The 14,087-nt window shown below is 40.5% G+C and overlaps 1 long non-coding RNA gene across 1 annotated transcript; it reads right to left on the bottom strand.

Annotated features, from left to right (window-relative positions):
* Window positions 1-759: 759 nt before the first annotated feature.
* Window positions 760-5,232, bottom strand: LOC128286776 (uncharacterized). The gene is made up of 2 exons (XR_008277484.1): window positions 2,195-5,232; window positions 760-1,279 (listed from the first exon to the last, which is right to left on the bottom strand). It is a non-coding gene; the product is annotated as an uncharacterized LOC128286776 (long non-coding RNA).
* Between the last annotated feature and the right edge of the window lie 8,855 nt (window positions 5,233-14,087).

Genomic DNA, 14,087 nt, shown 5'->3' with positions numbered 1-14,087 from the left:
TGGATATTTCTAGGAAACCAATTTGATTAAGTCATTTTTAGGAAAAGTGATTAATTTTGGAAAATACTTACATTGCGGAAGCTTTGCTTGTTGTCGTGTTATTTTGAAATCAACTGTTATTTTTGAAAACGCGCCCTAAAGCTATCTAGTTTCAACAGTTAAAATAAGTAATACCTATCTTAGTAATACATATTAAAACCATCAACAATAATTAAGCAGCCTTATTACATTTAAAAACCCAAAACTTCAAACGTAAATAAAAGGATGTTCAGTTCACCGAAGAAAATCAAACTTTCGAGCGGGTGGCCACTCAAATTCCCTCACGACTCCAAGCCCACTATGGTTGGGGATTTCTGCGTGGATAAAAATAAAAGGGGTGAGTTTGGGGAAACTCGGTGTGTAAGGAAAACCCATTCAAAGCCCAAGTCACTCAAGCCTATTGGGCCTAAGCCCATTCAGAACAAGTGGTCTTGGGCGAGCCCTTTCAAATTACAATAAACGGGCCTTAGCCCTTATTCAGATAACAGTATGGCCCATAGGCCCATTTCAAAATACATGCAACATCAGTAAACATATGCAAGCCCATTTGGGGAGACTACTCAACCCACCAACCACTACACTCCACCCGTACCAGCCATACACTCCATGTGGGGAATAGCTCAACCCACCCAAATTTAACACTCACATTGCGACCTTGCTTTGCTCGATTATCAGATAAATTGAGGCAAAGCCTCCAGTACGTGGACAAGCCACTTTCAGTACTTCCTCCGTCAATATCCCAGTCCCATGCATCAGATAATAACAACATGGCATGCAGTAAATAACAACAGTCAAACATGCATTTAGGTCAATTTAACCCTAGGGGTATTTCAATAATTTATCTCCTAGGAGTAAAATTGTAAATTTTTCACTTTTAAAGGTATTTCAGTAATTTATCCATTTTAGGGTTTTCATGCATATTCCTACCTTTCACGTACTAATAGAATCACTACCGAGGGTTCTTACCGAATTGGGCCCGTTGGCCCATCATTCCAATTTTGGCCCATTAAGCCCAAAAATATCGAGGGCACAGAAATCATGCACTTTGCAGTCCAAATTTTGCAGCTTACCAAAAATATTAATCGATTTACCTCACGAGCATTCGCACACTCGCAAATCTACAAAATACTAGTTTTCGGCATTTCGGCTTTTCGGCTTTTGCCGATCTAGACTAAGAAAGAGGGTGTTAGTTACACACCTGTTTGCGACGATATGCTGACGAGATCCACACACGAACTGCCTACAATTGGATTACTAACACGTTAATCTAACTATTCAAATACGAACTACGTATTAACCCCTTACAATATTCAGTCAACCACACCTACAGATCATAGTAAGCTTATAAGAAATCAATAAGCAACTCATTAACAAATTTTTGTCAATGTTTACCACATAATCATAATTTCACTGCAAGCTGTCTTTCTGAGCAACAGTCACTAAATCATTTATAACTGGAGCTACGAAACTCCAAATCAAGTGCCGTTAATTTTCCCTAAAAATAGACTCATATATCTTTTATCCATAAAATTTTCAGAATTTTTGGTATGGCCAATCAATACCAGATTTTTCTTAAAGTTTCCCATGTTTCACTGTTTGACTAATCTGACCACTCTTCATTACGAATCAAATTTCTCATTGTACAGAATTTAAAATATGTTCTCGTTTATTCCATTTGAAACTAGACTCATTAAGCTTTAATTACATAATTTATTCAGCTTCTAATTCATCTCCCACAATTTATGGTGATTTTCCAAAGTCACGTTACTGCTGCTGTCCCAAGCAGATTTATTACCAAATCACTCTTTCACACCTAACTTGCATGCTTGTTATTTAAACATGTATATCACCAATCAATCATCACATATCTATGATTTTACTTAAGTATAATCTCCATTTCATCATTTTAAAGCACAACATGTTAGCTGAATTTTCCTTTAACATCTAAGGCACATGCATGCTCATTTGTTTGGCTCAACTTCACATATCTTCCATTTTTCATCAAAAGAACATGAAACAACAACCATTTCCTTCATTTTAATTCATGACCAAATGCTCACAACACAACTAAAAATCAAAATATACTTCAAGAGTTAAGGTAGAATCAAGAAGAACTCATGAACCTCAAAATAGAAGCAAGGTACCAAGAACTTACCTTCAATTTTCCTCCTCCTAATGACCAAATACTCAAGAGCTTTCTCCTCTCTTTTCTCTTCTCTAACTTTCAGCTATGATGAACAAAGATGGACAAAACTTTGTTCTTTTCACCCCTTTTTCTTTTAATAAAACTTCATATTTCATCCATTTAATTCTTTAATACAAAAGATATGAAATTCCCATCATAGAACATTTACCTAACTCATTATCATGGAACATTTACCTAACCCATTATCATGGAACATTTACCTAACCCATTATCAATTTATGTCAATTTGTACCATAAATTATGGATATCAAGTGCACATTTTGTCTACAACAACATGATGGCCAGCTACTACATGTAAAATGGGAGGTTTGTCATGCAAATCCTCCTATTTTGCACTCCTATTTATTTGGCCACTTCAATTTAGCCTATAGCATTTTCAAACATTTTCACATAGGTCCTATTTCATAATTTCACCCCCTTTTTCTTATGGAACAAAAATTAACTAAAATTGTCGGGTTATATCTTAAGTTTGGGCTTTCTAGAGGCCCACTAACATAATTAAACCTATGCCAACATTCACAGGATTCCCGAAAATTGGGGCGTTACAACTCTACCCTCCTTAAAGAAATTTCGTCCTCGAAATTTACCTAATCCAAACAGATGAGGGTATTGCTGTTGCATCGTCTCTTCTGGCTCCCAAACTTAGAAGTTTCCCCTTCCTTAACTTGTTGAAAACGAGCGACCAAAGACTCATCGTTCAACTATTTTTCCTTAATCTGATCCACCCAGGTTGGCCTCACTTGCAACTCAGCCAACAGACTTCCATCATCATCTGAGACTCGACGAGCAAACATTGCTTTCGGATCGAGATCTGACTTATGACTTAGAGCATCGGCTACCACATTAGCCTTGCTTGGGTGATACTCGATCGAACAGTCATAATCCTTAAGCAATTCAATCCATCTCCTTTGCCTAAGGTTCAGCTCCTTTTGAGTCAACAAATACTTAAGACTCTTATGGTCAGTGTATATAATACACCTTTCTCCGTACAAGTAATGTCTCCAAATCTTAAGTGCAAATATCACTGCTGCCAACTCTAAATCATGAGTCAAATAGTTTCCCTCATGAGGTTTAAGCTATCGTGATGCATATGCAACCACCTTACCCTCTTGCATTAACATGCAGCCTAAACCCACGTGTGATGCGTCACTGTACACAGTAAAATCCTTCCCAGACTCCAGTTGAATTAACACAGGTGCTTCAGTCAGAACTTTCTTCAACTTCTCAAAAGCTTCTTACTGCTTCTTAGTCCATACAAATGGTACTCCTTTCCTTATGAGTTTTGTCAGAGGTGCTGCCATCACAGAAAAACCTTCCACAAACCTTCTGTAGTATCCTGCCAACCTAGGAAACTCCGTATTTCCGACACTGACCTAGGCGGCTTCCATTCCAAAATCGCTTCAATTTTCCGAGGGTCCACTTTAATCCCCTCAGCAGAGACCACATGTCCTAAGAAAGTTACCTCCCTCAACCAAAATTCACACTTGCTGAACTTCACAAAGAGTTCCTTCTCCCTTAATACTTACAGCACTATACGGAGATGTTCATCATGTTTCGTTTTAGTTTCAGAATATACCAGGATATCGTCAATAAAGATGACTATGAACTGATCCAAAAATGGTTGGAACACACGATTCATCAGATCCATAAATGCTGCAGGAGCGTTCGTTAGTCTAAATGGCATAACCAGAAACTCGTAATGACCATACCGAGTCCTAAATGTCGTCTTTTGGATATCTGTCTCCTTGACCCTTAACTGATGATATCCATATCGAAGGTCGATCTTGGAAAATACAGAAGCTCCTCTAAGCTGGTCGAATAGATCGTCAATCCTTGGCAGTGGATACTTATTCTTAATCGTCAGTTTGTTCAACTGGCGATAATCAATGCACATCCGCATCGTACCATCCTTCTTTTTCACGAATAGCACTGGTGCTCCCCATGGAGACACGCTTGGCCTAATAAAGCCCCTATCCAACAACTCTTGGATTTGAGCATTTAACTCTACTAACTCCTTGGTGCCATCCTATACGGTGTGATTGACACAGGCGCCATTTCAGGCAACAAGTCTATTCCAAACTCAACTTCTCGATTCGGAGGCAATCCTGAAGCTCCTCCGGAAAAACATCTTGGAACTTCTTTACGGTCCTAACCTTATCCACTGTCAGTCCCTCCTCTTCTGACTGACTTATAAATGCCAAATAGACCTCATAACCTTTCTGAATCCACTTTTCGGCTCTTAATGCCGACACCACATTGGACAAATAATCCCTTCGCTCACCTATCACCATAACCTCCTCATCTTTTGTGGTCCTTAACACCATTCGTTTAGCAGCACAATCCAGAGTCGCTTTATGCTTAACAAGCCAGTCCATTCCTAAAATGAGATCAAACTCTCCGAATGGTAACTCCATCAGATCTCCAGGGAAAATCTTACCTTGAGTTTCTAAGGGTACATCCCTATATAGTTTGTCTACCCTAACCGAGTGACTCAAATGACTTAGTACAGATACCCCACTCACAATCTCCTCAGAGTAGTCCAAGTTGTCCATAATCCATTCTGTGGCCTCCAACCAATATTCTGCCACATTCGGGGCTATACCAGACGCACCTCTAAAGATCTAAGCTCCGTTGGCCCGGAGTCGTTCAGAAATCGATCCTCGAATTCTGTTGCCCGAACTTGTCCCGGTAACCCTTTCCAGAACACGAAGCATTGCCTGTGACAGGACATCATCCTCGGCACCGCGGTCATGAGACTCTACCTCTGTTGCCGGTGGTACCGGTGCATCCACCGCCGGCATATGTCTCGAAGACGAAGATCTCGTTCGAACACTTCCTCAGCTCCGTCCACGGCCTCTTGTACTCATATCGTATTATCTTGATTACGAATTTTTATACATCAATTAATATTCCAGTGTTTATTACAGATGTTTTATGAATCAGATAGATATTCAGAGTTTGATTTCGCAGAATCGAAGTCTAGCTACAGTTTCAGTGTCTTATCAGATTTTCCTATGGTTTCAGTATCATCCTATCTATAGTATCCTAGTAGGATTTCAGTACAGACAGATAATTCAGGAAAATATTCAGAAAAGTTCAGAGTAATACTTACAAACTTGAGCCGGAGATTCGGAATGCCACCTTCTAAAGATCTAAATTTTGAAAATCGAGTTTTTCGCATTCTTTATAAAATTTTCGCTTTCGAAAATCTTTGTTTTTGTAAACCCATTCCACAGCCGAGTTGTTGCAACCTAGGCTCTGATACCACTAAATGTAGCACCCCAAACCCGGCCCAGAAGTTATGGCCGGATCCGACATGCCACATCAAAAACGTTAAATTTTTTTTTTCTATTCTAAGTCCAGAAAATCGTACTTGATGTTCAAAAGATTAATTCATTAAGGATTAAAGTGAATGGAAGCTATGCACCAGGTAGGAAACCGGAAAAGAGGTGGTGAGTCTATCGGACTGCTTAAGTACCAAGCTCCTTCGGTCCAATCCTAGACATGCATACCGCCATTGCCACACCTTAACGTCATGGATATTTCTAGGAAACCGATTTGATTAAGTCATTTTAGGAAAAGTGATTAATTTTGGAAAATACTTTCATTGCGGAAGCTTTGCTTGTTGTCGTGTTATTTTGAAATCAATCTGTTGTTTTTGAAAACGCTACTAAAGCTATCCAGTTTCAACAGCTTAAAATAAGTAATACCTATCTTAGTAATACATATTAAAACCATCAACAATAATTAAGCGGCCTTATTACATTTAAAACCCAAAACCTCAAACGTAAATAAAAGGATGTTCAGTTCACCAGAAAAAATCAAACTTTCGAGCGGTGGCCACTCCAAATTCCCTCACACTCCAAGCCCACTATGGTTGGGGATTTCTGCGTGGATAAAAATAAAAGGGGTGAGTTTGGGAAACTCGAGTGTAAGGAAAACCCATTCAAAGCCCAAGTCACTCAAGCCTATTGGGCCTAAGCCCATTCAGAAACAAAGTGGTAATGGGCCGAGCCCTTTCAAATTACAATAACCGGGCCTTAGCCCTTATTCAGATAATAGATGGCCCATAGGCCCATTTCAAAATACATGCAACATCAAGAAACATATGCAAGCCCATTTGGGAGACTACTCAACCCACCAACCACTACACTCCACCCATACCAGCCATACACTCCATGTGGGGAATAGCTCAACCCACCCAAATTTAACACTCCACAGCTTGCGGCCTTGCTGCTCGCTTATCAATAAATTGAGGCAAAGCCTCCAAGACGTGGACAAGCCACTTTCAGATTTCTTCCGTCAATATCTCAATCCCATGCATCAGATAATAACAACATGGCATGCAGTAAATAACAACAGTCAAACATGCATTTAGGTCAATTTAACCCTAGGGGTATTTCGGTAATTTATCTCCCAGGGGTAAAACTGTAAAATTTTCACTTTTAAAGGTATTTCAATAATTTATCCATTTTAGGGTTTTCATGCATATTCCTACCTTTCACGTACTAACAGAATCACTACCGAGGGTTCTTACCGAATTGGGCCCGTTGGCCCATCATTCCAATTTTGGCCCATTAAGCCCAAAAATATCGAGGGCACAGAAATCATGCACTTTGCAGTCCAAACATTGCAGCTTACCAAAAACATTAATGGATTTACCTCACGAGCATTCGCACACTCGCAAATCTACAAAATACCGGTTTTCGGCATTTCGGCTTTTCGACTTTTGCCGATCTAGACTAAGAAAGAGGGTGTTAGTTACACACATTTGCTTACGATATATGTCTTTAGATCCACACACGAACCGCCTACAATTGGATTACTAACACGTTAATCTAACTATTCAATTACAAACTACATATTAACCCCTTACAATATTCGGCCAACCACACCTACAGATCATAGTAAGCTTATAAGAAATCAATAAGCAACTCATTAACAAATTTTGTCAATGTTTACCACATAATCATAATTTCACTGCAAGCTGTCTTCCTGAGCAACAGTCACTAAATCATTTATAACTGGAGCTACGAAACTCCAAATCAAGTTCCGTTAATTTTCCCTGAAAATAGACTCATATATCTTATATCCATAAAATTTTCAGAATTTTTGGTTTGGCCAATCAATACCAGATTTTTCTCAAAGCTTCGCATGTTTCACTGTTTGACTAATCTGACCACTCTTCATTACGAATCAAATTTCTCATTGTACAGAATTCAAAATATGTTCTTGTTTATTTCATTAGAAACTAGACTCAATAAGCTTTAATTACATAATTTATTCAGCTTCTAATTCATCTCCCACAATTTATGGTGATTTTTCAAAGTCACATTACTGCTGCTGTCCCAAGCAGATTTATTACCAAATCACTCTTTCACACCTAACTTGCATGCATGTTATTTAAACATGTATATCACCAATCAATCATCACATATCTATGATTTTACTTAAGTATAATCTCCATTTCATCATTTTAAAGCACAACATGTTAGCTGATTTTTCCTTTAACATCTAAGGCACATGCATGCTCATTTGTTTGGCTCAACTTCACATATCTTCCATTTTCATCAAAAGAACATGAAACAACAACCATTTCCTTCATTTTAATTCATGACCAAATGCTCACAACACAACTAAAAATCAAAATATACTTCAAGAGTTAAGGTAGAATCAAGAAGAACTCATGAACCTCAAAATAGAAGCAAGGTACCAAGAACTTACCTTCAATTTTCCTCCTAATGACCAAATACTCAAGAGCTTTCTCCTCTATTTTCTCTTCTCTAACTTTCAGCTATGATGAACAAAGATGGACAAAACTTTGTTCTTTTCACCCCTTTTTCTTTTAATAAAACTTCATATTTCATCCATTTAATTCTTTAATACAAAAGACATGAAATTCTTATCATGAAACATTTACCTAACCCATTATCATGAAACATTTACCTAATACATTATCATAAAACATTTACCTAACCCATTATCATGAAACATTTACCTAACACATTATCATGAAACATTTATCTAACCTATTATCAATTTGTATCAATTTGTACCATAAATTATGGATATCAAGTGTACATTTTGTCTACATTCAACATGATGGCTGGCCACTTCATGTAAATGGGAGGCTTGTCATGCAAATCCTCCTATTTTGCACTCCTATTTATTTGGTCACTTCAATTTAGCCTATAGCATTTTCAAACATTTTCACATAGGTCCTATTTCATAATTTCACTCACAAATGACAAAATTAAAGCATGAAATTTTGCCAATCATTCACGAAATTCGAAAATTGGGGCGTTACAACTCTACCCCCTTAAAGAAATTTCGCCTCGAAATTTACTGATCCAAATAGTTGAGGGTATTGTTGACGATAGTCTCTTCGATTCCCAAGTATCTTCTTCCTTCCATGATTACGCCACAAGACTTTTACCAACGGAACCGACTTCCTTCTTAGAACTTTAACCTCTCGATCTAAAATTTGTATGGGTTCTTCCTCAAAGGTCAAATCAGTCCTTACTTCAATCTCCTCCACCGGCACAACATGTGAGGGATCCGATCGATATCTTCTTAACATAGACACATGAAAGACGTCATGGATTCGTCTAACTCGGTGGTAACTCTAATCGATACGCCATCGGCCCTACCCGCCTAAGAACCCGATAAGGCCCTAAAACCGCGGACTCAATTTACCTTTCTTGCCGAATCTCAAGATCTTCTTCCAAGGTGAAACCTTTAAGAAAACCATATCCCCAACTGCGAACTCTATCTCTTTGCGCTTTAGATCCGCATACGACTTACATCATCGATGCCTCCTTTAATCGATCTCTTATCAACTTAACCTTACTTTCAGTATCTGCCACCAACTCCGATCCAAGCACTTGTCGTTCACCCAACTCGTCCAACACGTAGGCGCACGACATCTCCGCCCATAAAGTGCCTCATATGGAGCCGCTGAATACTTGCTTGGTAGCATTATTGTATGCAAACTCCGCCAATGGCAAGTAGTCCTCCCAACTCCCACGAAAATCGATGATACAACCCCTTAACATATCCTCCAAAATTTGAATAACCCTCTCCGACTGTCCATCTGCCTGTGGATGAAAGGCAGTACTGAAATCCAAACGTGTACCCAATGCCTCCTGCAACTTCTTCCGAACCGAGATGTAAACCTAGGGTCTCGGTCGAAATAATCGACACGGCACTCCATGTAGTCGCACTATCTCGCCACATACAACCTAGCCAACTTTTGCGGGGAGTAATCAGATCTGTTGGTATGAAATGGGCGATTTTGTTAACCTATCCACCACTACCCACACAAAATCTTTCTTGGTGGGTGTCAAAGGTAGCCCACTCACAAAGTCCATAGTGACTCTCTCCCACTTCCACAATGGCATTTTCACCTATTGCAGTAATCCAGAAGGAAATTGATGCTCAGCTTTCACTTGCTAGCATGTTAGACATTTCCCCACGAATTCCGTTACTTCTCGTTTAAGCCCAAGCCACCAGTATAGTCTCGCAAGTCTTGATACAACTTATTCCCTCCAGGATGCATGGCACAAAGTCCCCCATGAGCTTCCTTCAATATTGACTGTCTCAAGTTAGAGTCCTTCGGAACACAAATTCTTCCTCGGAAGCATAAAACTCCTTCAGTATTCAGTCCAAAATCCTCATTCTCACCCTTCTCAACTTGCTGAAATCGAAGAACCAACGAGTTATCTTTCAACTGTTTTTCTTTAATCTGTTCAGTTCCAAATAGGCCTCACTTGCAATTCGCTAACAGACTTCCATCATCAAACCAGACTCAAACGTGCAAACAAGGCTCTTAAATCGAAACAACCCTTCGACTCAACGCATCAGCCACCACGTTAGCCTTACCTGGGTGGTACTCAATCGAACAGTCGTAATCCTTAAGCAACTCTACCCATCTTCGTTGCCTAAAGTTTAACTCCTTCTGAGTTAACAGATACTTTAGGCTCTTATGGTCCGTGTATATGATACACTTTTCTCCATATAAGTAATGTCTCCAGATTTTCAACGCAAAGATCACTGCTGCTAGCTCTAAGTCATGCGTAGGGTAGTTCGCTTCATGAGACTTAAGTTGCCGCGAAGCATAAGCGACCACCTTACCCTCTTGCATCAGTACACATCCTAACCCCACATGTGACGCATCGCTGTACACAATGAAGCCCTTCCCAGACTCCGGTTGAATCAACACTGGTGCTTCAGTCAATACCTTTTTCAAATGGTCAAAAGCTTTTTGCTGATTCTCAGTCCAGACAAATGCTACCCCTTTCCTTAACAGTTTCATCAATGGTGCAGCAATCAGAGAAAATCCTTCTACGAACCTTCGGTAATAGCCTGCCAAACCCAGAAAACTCCGAATTTTCGATACTGATTTTGGTGGCTTCCATCCCAAAACTGCCTCAACTTTTCGAGGATCCACTCTAATTCCTTCAGTAGAAACCACATGACCTAGAAAGGCCACTTCTCGCAACCAAAATTCACACTTACTAAACTTTGCATACAATTCCTTCTCTCTCAGCACTTGCAGCACAATACGTAGATGCTCCTCATGTTTCTCCTCAGTTTTCGAGTATACTAGAATATCATCGATGAAAACTACCACAAATCGGTCCAAGTAAGGTTGGAACACTCGATTCATTAGATCCATGAAAGCAGCAGGTGCGTTCGTCAACCCAAACGGCATAACCAGGAACTCGTAATGACCATATCGAGTCCTGAATGCTGTCTTATGAATATCCACTTCCTTTACCCTTAACTGATGGTATCCAGATCGAATGTCAATCTTAGAAAATACCGAAGCTCCTCTAAGCTGGTCGAACAGATCATCAATCCTTGGCAGTGGATACTTATTCTTAATCGTCAGTTTGTTCAACTGGCGATAATCAATGCACATCCGCATCGTACCATCCTTCTTTTTCACGAATAGCACCGGTGCTCCCCATGGAGACACGCTTGGCCTAATGAAGCCCCTATCTAACAACTCTTGAATTTGTGCCTTTAGCTCCACCAACTCCTTTGGTGCCATTCTATACGGTGCGATAGACACAGGTGCTGTTCCAGGCAATAAGTCGATTCCAAATTCCACTTCTCGGTTCGGAGGCAATCCTGGAAGCTCCTCCGGAAAAACATCTTGGAACTCTTTTACAGTCCTAACCTTATCCACTGTCAGTCCCTCCTCTTCCAACTGACTTACAAATGCCAAATAAGCCTCACAACCTTTCCGAATCCACTTCTCGGCTCTTAATGCCGACACCACATTGGACAAATAATCCCTTCGCTCACCTATCACCATAACCTCCTCATCCTTTGTGGTCCTTAACACCATTCGTTTAGCAGCACAATCCAGGGTCGCTTTATGCTTAACAAGCCGTCTATTCCCAAAATGAGATCAAACTCTCCGAATGGTAACTCCATCAAATCTCCAGGGAAAATCCTACCTTGAGTTTCTAAGGGTACATCCCTATACAATTTGTCTACCCTAACCGAGTGACCCAAAGGACTTAGTACAGATACCCCACTCACAATCTCCTCGAGTGCACACCCAACGACCGGATATGGCACATGCAACATAGGAATGAGTAGATCCAACATCCACCAAGGCGTTATATGACATGCTAGAAATAAAAACGTACCGATTATGACGTCAGTGCATCACCCTCTTCATGGCGACGAAGCGGCATATACTAAAGTCGGCCGACGAGCCTCGGTGTTAATAGTACCTTGCCAGTGCCCCACGTCCATGGTTATTGCCACCACGACCTCGGCCATGACCTCTCGACGGCGATAGTCCACCTCGCGCTGTTTGCACGGGTTGCACAGTCCTTTGTTCAACCACTTGAGCTTGAGCTGGCCTCTTAGGACAATCCTTGATCTTATGTTCCTTTGATCCACAACGAAGACAAGCCCCAGAACGTTTCCAACATTCCCCCAGATGCATTCTACCACAATCTCCACAAGCTTGTGGTCTAACAGTATTCACCGGAACCGCTCGAACTGGTTCTTCCATCCTAGCTCTCTTAACATTCCGGTTTGCAGTACCAGTTGGTCCAACATCTCTCCTGAACCGATTTCGATCCCTGTCACGGTTCCCTCGTTCAGCTTGCTTCACCTCTTCAGCTATCTTAGCCTTTTCTATCAATGCAGCAAAATCGCGCTCTCTTTGCGGAGCTATGAGCACCCTTAGCTCATCCTTGAGGCCATCCTCAAAGCGAACACTGCGCTTGTATTCGGTAGAGACAATACCATTAGCATACCGGTTCAATCACAGAAACTCTGCCTCATATTCAGCAACGGTCTTACCACCACAGGTCGAGTTCAGAATTCCTTCCTTCACAAGATCCACATAGCTAGCTCGATATACTTCGCCTTGAAGGATCGCTTAAACAACTCCTGTGTTACCCTCTCACTGGGTACCCTCTCTCACGATGATCCACCACCGATCGCCTCATCCCGTAGTAAGGATATCGCTCCTTTTAACTTTTGCTCTCGAAAGCGGTCCAAGTCATCCATAATCCGCTCCGTGGCTTCCAGCCAAGACTTCACCACATTTGGGGCTACTCCAGATACACCCTAAAACTTCCGCTCCGTTGGTCTTGAGTCGCTCGAAATGGACCCCTATTCATGGGCCGATATTAGCTCCACCATCCTTTCCAAAACTCTTAACATGGCACGGGACAGGCGTTATCCCCGCGCCCGATCATACGGCCCATTCTCATCCACCGGTGGTGGTCGTGCTACTCCAATGGTATGTGTTCGAAGACGAAGATCCGGCTTGAGTACTACCTCGGCCTCGACCACGGCCTCTTCCCCGAGTAGCTCTCGTACTCATATCGATTTATCGATTCACGAATTTTATGCGATTAGTTTATCGTTTCCACTGTTTATTACGAAATATCTTATGAATGATAAGGTTTGAGTTGTTCTCGCATAACCACAGTTTAGCTAATGTCTTAGTTTTCTAGGGTTTAGTTTACCCTACAGTCTCAGTTTCGTAGCCTTTACGCTATATTATCTATAGTACTATCTCTAAGGTTTAGTACTAACTACAGTACAGTTTATTATATAAAACAGAATAGTACTTACAGCCTTGGTGCCGGGGATTCAGTGTGCCACCTCATCAGTTTTCAGATAAACTCAAAAGATTTAGACTTTTTGAAATCCATTTTCCAAACATTTGTGTAAAAAAAAAAAAAACAAGTTCGGAGATTATCTCCTTTAAACAGGAAATTACAAAATCGATTTTTTTCCAAAATACCTCTCTTTTTTTTTGCATAAAGTTTTGAAAACCCTTTTTGGACCCGATTCACAGCCGAGTTGTTGTAACCGGGCTCTGATACCACTAAATGTAGCACCCCAAACCCGGCCCAGAAGTTATGGCGGATCCGGCATGCCACATCAAAAACGTAAAAAACAATTTCCATTCTAAGTCCGAAAATCGTACTTGATGTTCAAAAGATTAATTCATTAAAGGTTAAAGTGAATGGAAGTCGTGCACCGTAAGAAATCGGAAAAGAGGTGGTGAGTCCATCGGATTGCTAAGTACCAAGCTCCTTCGGATCCAATCCTAGACATGCATACCGCCATTGCCACACCTTAACGTCATGGATATTTCTAGGAAACCGATTTGATTAAGTCATTTTAGGAAAAGTGATTAATTTTGGAAAATACTTTCATTGCGGAAGCTTTGCTTGTTGTCGTGTTATTTTGAAATCAATTGTTGTTTTTGAAAACGCTACCTAAAGCTATCCAATTTCAACAGTTAAAATAAATATTATCTATCTTAATAAAACATATAAAACCATCAAAATAAATA

Source organism: Gossypium arboreum, chromosome 13 (genome assembly GCF_025698485.1).
Source record: "Gossypium arboreum isolate Shixiya-1 chromosome 13, ASM2569848v2, whole genome shotgun sequence".
In the NCBI taxonomy this organism is placed as follows: domain Eukaryota; kingdom Viridiplantae; phylum Streptophyta; class Magnoliopsida; order Malvales; family Malvaceae; genus Gossypium; species Gossypium arboreum.
This window is presented reverse-complemented; position numbering and strand designations above follow the sequence as displayed.